Source organism: Euprymna scolopes, chromosome 1 (genome assembly GCF_053919585.1).
Source record: "Euprymna scolopes isolate OS-2025 chromosome 1, ASM5391958v1, whole genome shotgun sequence".
Lineage (NCBI taxonomy): Eukaryota > Metazoa > Mollusca > Cephalopoda > Sepiida > Sepiolidae > Euprymna > Euprymna scolopes.
This window is the reverse complement of record NC_136482.1, coordinates 112,171,207-112,183,459: the sequence shown is the minus strand read 5'-3', so window position 1 is coordinate 112,183,459 and position 12,253 is coordinate 112,171,207. Positions and strand designations below refer to the sequence as shown.

General features: G+C 33.5%; 1 protein-coding gene across 3 annotated transcripts in view; it reads left to right on the top strand.

Annotated features, from left to right (window-relative positions):
- Window positions 1-12,253, top strand: part of LOC145266299 (solute carrier family 13 member 2-like) — a 200,485-nt gene that overhangs the window by 59,159 nt on the left and 129,073 nt on the right. The window contains exon 1 of one of the 3 annotated variants that reach the window (XM_080122048.1): window positions 10,674-10,792. The exons of the other annotated variants lie outside the window; for them this stretch is intronic. The gene's annotated coding sequence lies outside the window, so the exon portion shown is untranslated. Of the gene's footprint in view, window positions 1-10,673; window positions 10,793-12,253 lie in introns of those variants that run through there. 3 annotated transcript variants of the gene reach the window in all.

Sequence of the window (12,253 nt, the reverse complement as noted above, 5' to 3'; positions counted from 1 at the left end):
TCACCTAACAATTTATTAAATAAGAAACTAACATACGGAATACGGACCGTGCTGAAATAATAATTACATATTTATTTGGAAAATCTGCTGAGTCCTATTCTAGAAATTATATAATTTTGCTTAAAATTATAATGTCGGTGGTGTTTGTGGTGGGAAAAGAAACACAGTAATGACAAATTTTCTGTTGAAGCAAGCGTTACCTAATCACTAACCAAGACAATGTATTTATGTATTTATTTGGAAATTCTAATGATTCATCTTCTAACATTGAATTCATTTTTTTTTTTAAATTATGATGGCCTTGATGGGAAGAGAAATTAGTTCATATATGTTGTACAATACTTAACGAGAGTACGTTAAATTGTTTCACATATATATTTACATTACCTGTCAGAGGGTAAGAAAATTATTTAATATATGTGTTGTACATTATCCGTCCTAGGAATTGTAAAATCATTTAATATTCGTGCTGTTAATTACATGTCCTAGGGAAGTTAAAATTATTTCATACATAATTTGTGTAATTCACGTCCTAGGTTAGGTAAAATATTCTTTTGCTCGAGATAGCAAATGATATATAGACATAAAAAAAATCCTCTCTCTTAAGGATAACAGATATGTTCAAAATCAACTTCATTTTTCTCATTGTTTTATACGGCCCTGAGTAACGCCGGGTGGGCCTGCTAATATAGAATATAAGGGTACAAAACCGAAAATAAAAAGGAAGTGATAAAGATTTTTTTTAAATGCAGATTATATAAAATAAAATTAAAGCGAAAATAATAATTATACAAGTAATACATATATTTATTATTTGTGTTATTATTTTTTAAATTTTATTTTATCTTACGGCATAGAAATGTCCTGGTTGGTATCTAGGGGCGCGTTTAATTCACCGAGAATGATGCATCTCAAATCTTCGTCTTAAGATACAAATCTAGGGAAAGGGAACCCCTGATGTACAACCTGGGGTATACTGCCTGTTCTGTTTTATGGTAGTCATTGCACCGACTGATATTAGCAGTTTTACCAGAAATTGTGGTTGATGCTGTACAAAGCCTTCATCACTACAAAAAATCATCTCTGTCGATTTCCGAAGAACCTTCTGGTGGGTTAGGGCAGAAAATATTCAAAAATTAACATAGTTATATGAATGTTTCTGCTCTACGAAACAGGTACCATCAAGAATGGAAGTATTTAACATGCTGAATGAAATAAACGGTAAGATGAACAACATCTTGGAATTTGGAATATAGACTTTTTGTCATTCATTTGTATATGCTCTGTAGTTATAATTTACATACATCGAGCTTCATGAATAAAAGCATTGGTATAAATAAAGAGTGAAATGTAATTGAATAAGCATATTTTACTCATAAACATATGTGCGTGCGGGAGAAAAAAAATTCACAGTTCCCTAAAGAGAAACAATACGTTAGATGTTTCTTTCTGTCGACACAAAGAAGGTTTCCACACCGCAATAGAGACGGACTTCAAAATCTTTAAATGGTTTCTGGAGACCGCTCTATGTAGCACCTCGAACCATTCAATTTTATATCTATCAGCACAGCACGGGTTGTCAACCAAATGCTGGCCAATAGCAGAGTCCAAGGCTTCAGAAGGAGGGGGACTACCAGACCTCATCCTCCTTTGTCTGATCTTCGATGGAACATGCTTGTTTATACTAGTCAAAAGATGCAAGGGTGTTCGCCCAACATAACCAGCATCGCACTGGCATTTGAATTGATATACAATATTGCTATTTTGGATGTAAGGCAAACTATCCTTGCGAAAAGAAGGAAATGCAGGTATTGTAGTATATCCCAAACGCACGGACACAGAATAAAAGCAGTCATAAATACTTCTGCGAATCTGTTTGGAAAGTCTGTTATTCTTTTACCCAATCCACGGTAATTTTAAATAAACCGGTCATTTCAAAGGTCCAAACTATCTAGGGGATTTTTGAAAATAGGTCATCAATAAGGTCAACAGGGTAACCATTATTGATGAATATTTCCCTGATCTTATCAAGTTCGGCGTCCAATCTGTTAGGTGAACAAATCATCATGGCTCTATGTACTAAAGTATTAATTAAGCCGACCTTACGTGATTTTGGTACAAAAGACAACCAGTTCACATATAGGCCAGTAAATGTCGGCTTCCTATACATTGTAGTGAGAAATCCCCCTCCCCTTAAACGTTCGACAAGAACATCCAAGAAGGGAAGCGAATTGTCCTTCTCACTTTCCATAGTGAACTTTAGAGCTCCATGCAAAGAATTCAACTTATCAAAAAATATAGACGCTTCACTTTGCGATGGAAAAACAGCAAAGTGTCGTCAACATATCTGAAATATGCAGTGGGTTTTGTTGTAGAATTAAACAGAACGGATTCATTGTACCCGACGAAAATATCCGCTAAAGTTGGGGTCAACCTGACAGTACATAATATCCCAAAAATTAAACTCCACAGATTTTGTGCACATTAAAATGAGTTCAATAAGAATCTCTTTAGAAAAACGTGGAGCAGTCAGGCGACCATCGTAAAGCACGTCGGTACATATACGTATAGTCTCATCCAACGGTATGTTGGTAAAGAGACTAGAGACATCAAATGATCACATAAAAGATGTCTCTGCATTAGAATCCAACCCACGTACATAATCAACGAACTGAAAAGAATCAGGGATACAGTGCGTGGTATATAACTCGCGCACAGGTTGCAGAATTTCCACAAGCCAAAGAGCCAAAGAATGTTGTGCCGAACTAACCATTGATAAAATAGGTCTCAGTGGAACACCTTGCTTGTGGATTTTGGGGAGACCATACATTCTAGGACGTTGTGAACCAGAGGGTCTAATCCTGTCATAGACGTACTTGCAAAAAACTTTCTTTTTAAATAATACAAGTAGACGTCTTTGCATTTTTGCCTCGTTCTTGCAAGTATTATCAGTCAACTCGACAGGACAGAGTTTACGGAATTTCGAAACATCATTGAGAATAACTACCATTTTCTCAACGTAGTCCGATTTGTCCAAAATTACCATATGTATATATATATATATATATATATATATATATTAGAAATTGTTCAAAACAAGACACGAAGTCATTTGATGTATGGCGTTCAAAAATACTACATATGATAAAAAAAAATAGCAACAATAAGTGTTGGGTGGATAGATACCTACCAGAAAATATCAATTTTTGTCAGAAACATCGCTAAGGAAATGTGGGGACTAAAGGACAAAATAATAATATAGTGCGATGTTAACCGTCTTGATTTGGTTTACGGCTTTGCCTTCTTTAATTCTTTCGCGTACTTACAGGAGGTGTAACTGAGCGTGTATGAGCGCGTGGAAAAATATAAGCAGGAGCGGTGAGATAGCTGGTTTGCGAAGATGTTAGCAGCAGTAGCCGAAAAAAAAAGCACATATGCAAATTAGGAAGTGTGTGCGAGCTGGGGTGATAATATAAAGAAAAAAGACACCACGTGGTTGGGAGAAGAAAAACTGCGGTTCAAAAAGATGGGCGTGTAAAGTCGAAGACGAAAAATGGCTGTCTATGGTTGGCGTGTAGTGGAACAGAAAGAAAAACGCTTCAAGGAGAGATGGGCATGTGGCCCCGCAGTAGCATCGAGAGACGTTTTAAGCTGGTGTCGTGAAGAAAGAAAAACGGTAATAAACAACTTGTGTTAAAAAAAAAAAAGAAATAAAAGCTGAGTCGTATTTATTTATTTTTGTTTGTTCATTTTCGGCGGTGCCGGACGACATGGAGTTCCAAGAGAGGTATGAACTGTAATGAACATGGTTTGAGCATAAAGGTCACGTTACAGAATGACCACGGTATATTTGCCAGTATTCATAAATGAAAATGGCGCTATAAAGCTGATTGGATTCCATCCTGGTAGATTTAGATCGGCAGCACATGTCGTTATTCACTTCAACACGGTCACCTCCCAGTGTGTCTATTCTCAGCGCCACATCTCACAAAATGACGTATTGTCTTTCGGGGATAAAAATAAAGCCCCACACTTTCATATAGCTTGTAGGAATAATAACTACAAAATGGTCGTCTAGAAATGAACGATGCAGGCTTGATTGTTCAGTGCAATGTCTGAAAATTCTAGATTGTTCCACTGCTAAACCTACAGCAATTTTTCGAACGAGTAACAGCAACTCAAGAGATAGTTTCAGAATCTGACTAAACGTTAGCGTATCTTTGTAACAGGGCGCAGATATGTGTATGCAAATGCCGAATTATGTGCGGAAGGACAGAAATCAGAGAGAAGGAAAACTACCCCGAAATTAATGTTGTTACAAAAAAAAAAAAAAAAAAAAAAAAAAAAAGCTTACCATGAAAGAATGCAGTCGCAAAGAAAGAAAACAAGAACGGACCAAGCCGAGGCGTAAACTTGGAGAAAGTAAGGAAGAATAACCAAACTGAGAGGGAAAACTTGAAAAAAAAATTGTAGGCCGGGTTGAAGTAATATTGTTTGTTTTATTTTTCTTTTTTTCTTTCTCTTTCATTTTCGAATATTTTATCGGTTATATTTTTAGTTGCTTAAGTATACTTTGTGGGGACTTTAGGTCAACGTAAATCCTTAATGTAAGACAAAATTTCAAGCGTTATGACTGTTATTTAATATTATAGGGGACAAGGTTCCGTACTCAGTCAACAAAGCAAGTAGCTGATGAGCTTTTAAGTAAGAAGTTAGAATTAAACATTTTGAATGCATTTATATTCTTGTAGTTTCTTGATAATCGAGCCGTCCAAGGATCGACTCTCAGCTGAGAAAACTAAATGTCTCCAGTTTTTATTTTACAGTTACTAAAGGTAAAATAAATAAGACACGTTGAATTCTTAGCAAGGGCTCTGCTGATTTGCTTTTTATATTTTTACTAGCAAAAGTACCCGTTGTTGACGGGGTTCAAAAACAGCCTAAAGAAAATTGACTCTGATTTATGAAAGTATGATAGGTTATGAAAAGGAAGGGTTATAAAGAGATAGCTTCGAATTTGGGGGTATCAAAACCAAAGCAAAATATGATGAAAGTAAAAATAAAATAGATAAACCCCATAATTTATTATACCATACCTGTTCACACTGAAACACTTATCACTAGGGCTGTGACAATATTCTCTTTCAAATATGCTCTATATTCTTTTTATATGCCGGGAATATTCTTTAAGAATATGCTCGAGAATATGCTTTTTTTTACACGGGAATATTCTTTTTTAAAAAAAATATGCTTTTTTTGCATAGGAATATTCTTTTTAAAAAGAACATGCTGCTTTGAGACGGAATATTCTCTTTGGCTACCATATATTTATTTTTATAAATCGCATATTTCCACTGTACTTCAAGCGAATATATTTACGCTAGGTACCTTAGATTTACGTTTGCAACAATATTAACCCTTTCGATTCCAATGGGCTGATATATCGGCCATGGGGATTTAAGGTAAAAGAAGACCTACAGATATTTCGGCCTTACTATAGTATTTTAATAGAACGGGTATAGTTGAGTAGTTGGTAATTTTGCAATGTTAGGGTCGAAAGGGTTAATTATTTGTTTTTTTATAAATTCTATTGATGATTTTGTAAAAGCTTCAGTTAATGCCGAAAACGCAAGAAAATATATAGAAAAAACGTTTATTTTTATGCTATAAATACTTCTAACAATTAAACACTATCAAGCTTAAACAAATATTTTATTCATTGCATTTTACAATTTATTAAGTTCTCAAAATTGAAACTTCTGCGGTTGTCTGCTAAAACGGTCTTACACTGGGAAAAAACTCGTTCCACGTCGCATGAGACTACTGGGGCATATTTCAAGCTGGCCATTTCTTCGGCACTTAAAACTTTTAAATGATCTATGTCATCCAAATTTCCTTCATTTTCAAAAGCCTTCCCACTAATAAGTGCATCGAGACGTTTTAAAGTAGCAAAACCTTTGTTCTATGAAATGACATTCTTCAGCTTTTTACGAAATTGGGAGTCATCCATCTCCTCAAGTGTCATTTCGACCTCTCTAATTAATTCAATAGATTTTGAAAGACTCAGCCCTTTAGTCTCCAACTTTGCAATATTTGTTAAAATGGAAAAACTGTTGGCGATAAAGCCGAGATCAAATGGCAGTGATTCCTCATCCAACAGTTTTTTGGGCTCCAATATACTTTGGGCCTCTGTTGAATCTAGAGACATTATGACAGGAGTAATTTCGGGCAAATGTTTGGCGTAATAATGTGCTGCATCTAACCACGTACCCCATCTTGTTACAATGGGACTCTGTGGAAGGGGTACTCCTGGAGCTGGTTCCCTGAACTTTTCGATCCGATTGGGTGCTTTTAAAAAATATACTTTTTACAGTTGAAATCAGTTTATTTACTTTTGGGTGCGCCTGCCTGACTAATTCCGCAACCCTGTGCAAGCCATGGGCCAAACAAGTAACGTGCATCATTTTCGGGTATAACACCTGAAGAGCATTCATAGCTTTGGACATATGCAGCTGCATCAGTGGTTACAAGGAGCACATTATTATAAAGGACTTGCTGCGGCCACAAAAACTGCAACGAATCGTTAAAAAAAGCAGCAATTGTAGAATGATTAACTTTTGGCAGACATGCAATATTTTCCAAATAGTACTTGCTGCGTTCCTCTTATACCCCAAGAATGCCAAACACAAAGCAAGCAATAATACGCTGCTCTACATCAGTGGTTTCATCAATTGAGACCCACAGTTTCATTCCAGCAGCTTTTTCTCTGAGTGACTTCACTTTTGCTTCGTACACTTCACTAACGTAATATTTTCTTAGTGTAGTCTGATTTGGAATATTTCTATGTGTGTACCTATGAAGAAAGTCTTTGAACACATTATTGCTCAGTTTATGAAACGGAATATCCGCTGCAATCAACGCTTTGCATAAGTCAGCGTTGAACAAATTATTCGTACTGGCTCCTAAATCAGTTGCTGCAGTAGGAACTTCGCCGTGTAGGTCTTTTTTGCCAGATGTGCGTTGGTTTTTAAATGCTGCTTTAGAGATTTTTACAATTTTTGATCTGCAAAAATAAATTATTTAATGGTAATATATACATTTAAAGGAAGGGTGGAAAACTTATTTGAAGCCGATTAACATTTATCAATTAACGTAAAAAGTAGATAAAATAAATTGTAAATTTCAATGTTCAATCAAAGTTTAATACAGCTAGATTTACCGTTATAGAATTTCAAAAACAAAACTACTATAACAACGCCAATCTATTAGTCAACTATATTGCAAATTTTATGTATTACTACCTGGATATTGAAGTATTTGCAGGTTAAGCAATTGCCAGTTAACTGGTAATCTTCAAATTCATCGGCATATCTTGCCATCCGTTCAGCAGGAGTGCTAATTATTTTCGGCATTTTTTGTTTAGTTTTTTTAGATCTTGTAAATTCTTCCTGGTTACTAACACGCTTTGAGTATCTACAAGGACGAGCTGTCAGTACATATTTATATATATGCCTATAATATCACTCTTTTTCAACAGACCAAATTTTAGACCCTTTTTTATTTAAATTCACATCTGTTAGGGTTATACCACGTTTAATTCATCTAAAAAAATGAATAAATTAAAAACTCTTATCCAAATATTTTCTTTCAGCATATCTTTTGGCAAAGCAAAACTTATTCCATAAATATTTTGCATATTCTTTTTTAAAAAGCATATTCTTTTTTTTTTAAGGAATATGCTTTTTATCAAAAGAATATTCTCTAACCCAATATATGTAAAGAATTGTTTTTTTATTAAAGAATATTCTTGACATTGCCCTACTCATTAATGTATATACTGTTTATATACTGTGAACAATTGGACACTCTATGGAACTTAAATATTTTATTTATTGCATTTTATAATTAAATTAGTCTTTAAATTATCAAAATTAAAGCTTCTTTGCTTGTCCGCTAAAATAGCCTTATAATGAAAAAAAAAATAAAATCGTTCCAATCGTAGCAGATTACTGGACCATATTTAAACCTGGCTATTTTTTCGATACAAATTGTAGTTACAATCCTTTGGACACTACGGGGCCGATATATCGGCCCTGGAGACCTAGGGCAAAAAGGATAAGCGGATATTTCCTCCCTAATATAACCCTCTAATAGAATGGCTCTCATTAAGAACCAAAGGTTATTGTAAATTCACAACTACGAAGGTTTTACCATGTTTAATTTGATTTATATAAAAAAGAAAACTTCGTAAAATTAAGACTCGTATGCAAATATTTATTTCAACATATTTTCGGCACAACTTATTCCATAAATATTTTGCATATTTTCGGCACAACTTATTCCATAAATATTTTGCATATTCTAAGAGAATAGGCTTTTTGTTAAAGGAATATTCTTTAAAAAAAAGAATATGCTTTTTGTTAAAAGAATATTCTCTAACGAAATATATGCAAAGAATATTCTTTTGTAAAAGAATATGCTTGTCACAGCCCTACTTATCACAATATTCTGTAGATCTATATTAAAAAACCTTGTTAAATTTTGTGACATATTTCCATTCTATGGAGATCAGGCGAGAACGAACACCCCATAATTTTATTATACCATATTTCTTCAAACTGAAACGTAATTATCAAAGTATACTTACGCAGATAGATATGAAAAGTCTTTATTAAAGCCTATTTCCATTCTATGGAGGCTAGATGCGAACGCAAACCCCACAATTTTATTATACCGTCCTTATTTAAGTTAAATCATACTTATCAAAGTATTCTTATGTACATCTATATCAAAAACACTTGTAAACGTTTTTATTTTTTTTTTTTTTTCATTTTTAAATCTTTTATTTCCATACTTTGTGGACCAGGCGCGAACGCAGACCCCACAATTTTAATGAACCACTGTTCTGCCAGATCAAACATACCCATTCCTGTGTCTCGATACATTTTCTATCATTATATGTAATCAGTTTTTTTTAAATAGTCAACCATATAGGAGCCTATTCGTGACCACACACACACACACACAGCTTTATATTATAGATATTCTCATAACCTAGCCCGGAATTTAGAAATTCACTTTTTGCTTATTTTTCCTTACATTTACTGTTATTCTTAACTAACTTAATTATATACTAGGTTTTCTATCCATTCACTATGTAACAAAACGCATGGTTTTAATTAATACTACGTGATGAGAAATATATTCAAAATTTGACTTAAAATGGAGTTTTAAAAATGAGTTGAGTAGTGTTAACTGAGAATATTCCTTTTGTTTTTTTGTCGCTGTTACGACATATCAACGATATTATCTTTTGTTATGTAATTTTAATATGACCGTCTTCAAGTCCAATGTAAACAAGTTCTTTATTTTCACAATGTTTCGATCGATGTAATCCCTGAACTTATTCTTATCGAATCCGGGTTATCAAACTCTAGAATTTTTCTGGATTCGTGGCGTAGTGTGTAAAGTACTTGGTAAAATTCAGTTGTAAAGTTAACTCTTCTGGAGGTTGAAGATTTAATTCTCAGTGTGGGCGACACTAAAAAAGGCACAATTGCGAATTACTTAGGACTTCTACCTAGTTATGGCTGACGGAACGAAAGTATGCTTTCCCCGTGGATTGAATAAACGTTTTCGAGTTCGACACGCTACATCTGAAGAAGATCGGAGGTTACATCGACCGAAACGTTGTGAAAATAACACTCTAGATGAGAATAGTAGTCCGAAGAATCCAAATCATACGGAACGTCAATTTTGTCTTTAAGCTAAATTTTAAATACTTATTAAACCGTTTTCTAAAGCGATCAAATTTTCTTTACCTGCATTCATCGTTTTCAATCCTTTGATAGTATTGTTCATCATTCGATTGATAATCTCATTAATCCTTTTGATCTTAATAAGTTGTTAATCATTAATATAAAATAATAATAATACATAATTAATACTTGGCTCATGAAAATAGTAACTTATCTTTAATTAATCGTTTGCCATGGATAAGTATATATACTTTCATCTTCACAAAAGCAGAATTAAACACAAAATCAGCTTCTTATATGAAATACACAGCTGCCAAAAAGAGACACTCTGGAATGGGACAATAATTCCTCAGTCTAGAAGGATTTCTTCTTCCTCTACTAACCGAGGATAGAAAAGATGTTACACTTAACTCATTACCGGGCAATCCAATGTCAGCAAATACATGTCGGGTCATCCTCTTAAGTAATCAAATTTGGCCATCTCACCATCCAATTGATAATCGTATTAACTCTTATCCTCGAATAGCGTTAGGCTTTTGTAAAAATTCAAAAAATCAAAATCACCATCGCTCGTATTAGTATACCTGAAGATTAAGTTTAATAAGAATTTAAGGCGAAAAGTTTTGTCTCCAACGCAAATATAGGCAAGGTCATTAAGTTTATGTATCAAATATAATTTTAGACGAGAAGCTTAATATATGCTCGTTACTTAATTTATTTATTTTTAAACGTAGAGTGATAATCGTCATAAAACTTAGCATTCGATTTTATGATTGTTCTTCTCATAACAATCTATAGTGAAGCTCTTTCGAATAATGAATAGCAAATTTTATATTCAGATTAAAACAACAAAATTGACACGAACGTCTTTTTTGTTTGTTTGTTTTTCCCCCTATGTGTGGAGAAGAATGTTAGGCAGATTTAACCATTTAGTAGATTGAAGAAAAATATTCTTGCATCGTATCCGTGTTCGTCTTGTGATCTTTGCCTTTTCTCTAATCCCGACCGTGTACCGCTCATAGCTGACATAACCTGTGAGTATCTCAAAGCTGATTTGATCTGTGAATCTTTCAGGGCTGGTCTCGAGTGCTGCGCTAGCAGTGTCAGAAATTTCGTGAAAACTATTGAATAATTCCACCCGCTATCTTTCGAAGCTTATAACTCCTCGAAAAATGTAACTCAAGCCCTAATTTTTTTTCAATTAAAGGAACAAGGACCAAGGTTTCATTAAAAAAAAACAAAAAAAAACAAACAACGTGGGTTTTTTTTTAAGTTTTAAACTTCGCACTTTACAGGTAAATTTCTAAAAAAACACTACTTTTTTATTGTTTTAAATTTGAATATATTATTTATTGATCTTTTATCTTCAATTTGTGATATATAAAACTTTGGTACATAAATTAATTATTTACTTTTTAATAGACATTTGAAAATGGGGGGGGCGTGAATTAAAAAAACGTTTGTCTAAAATATTATATTCGATTTATTGAAAAGTGCATAAAATTTCACATTGACCCGGAAAATATCGTAAAAATAGAATCAATAGAAAAATTTTGATAGATTTTTAAAGTTTAAAAATTGAAAAATACTGAACTCGTACCATTCAATTAATTTCATTACTATTTTTTAAAAAAATATTTCTATTACTTTTTATGCAACTTTAATAGTTTATTTTGGAAGTATAATCCATAAAGAAAATAAACAACCCACCTTTAAAAGAGAAATTACGAGTTTTTTATATTTTATTTGCAGTTTCGTGTTAGGGGTGTCAAAAATTCCTACAAAAATTCTGATACACCTAGTGCTGCGCCCCTCAAACCTGGCCTTTATATCTCTACTATTATATAAAAGTGGCTTTGTGTGTGTGAGAGGGAGTTCCTTTCTCATAGATTCCGAAACGGCTGAGCCTATCTTTTGCAAATTTCACACAAAGGTAATTTATATTCCTGGCAGTGCTCTTAGATATGTTTTGTATAGAAATTTATCCGATAAGTGTCAGAAATATAAAACATCCGATCTTTTAAATAGTCTTTCTTCTCTTATAGATAAAAAAAAAATTACAGGGGAATATTTTACATCACACCTGTGTAACCTTGGCTGGTGTAAGGTAAAATATTCCCCTTTAAAAATTCTTCCTTTTTATCTATAACAGAAGAAAGACTATATTTAAGATCGTCAAACCCAAATATCAGCTGACGTGATATTGTAAACAAACACAAACGGAATTTGATGAACGACATTATCATTATTATTTTTTTAAATTTTTTAATGAATTAGTCTACCAGCCAAATCATTCCTCGTAATATATAATAATCACTATAGAATTGATTCTGTAACGATGCATACGCTATCTGCATAAATTAAAATATCGTGTTTAAACGTATTGTACGACAGGGCAACGCCGGGTGTCCAGCTAGTACAGACAAAAACGGGACCGTGCGCTTGTCGTGTGTGCTATTTCTCTCTTAAATTGTTAATGGAGATTATAATGTTAT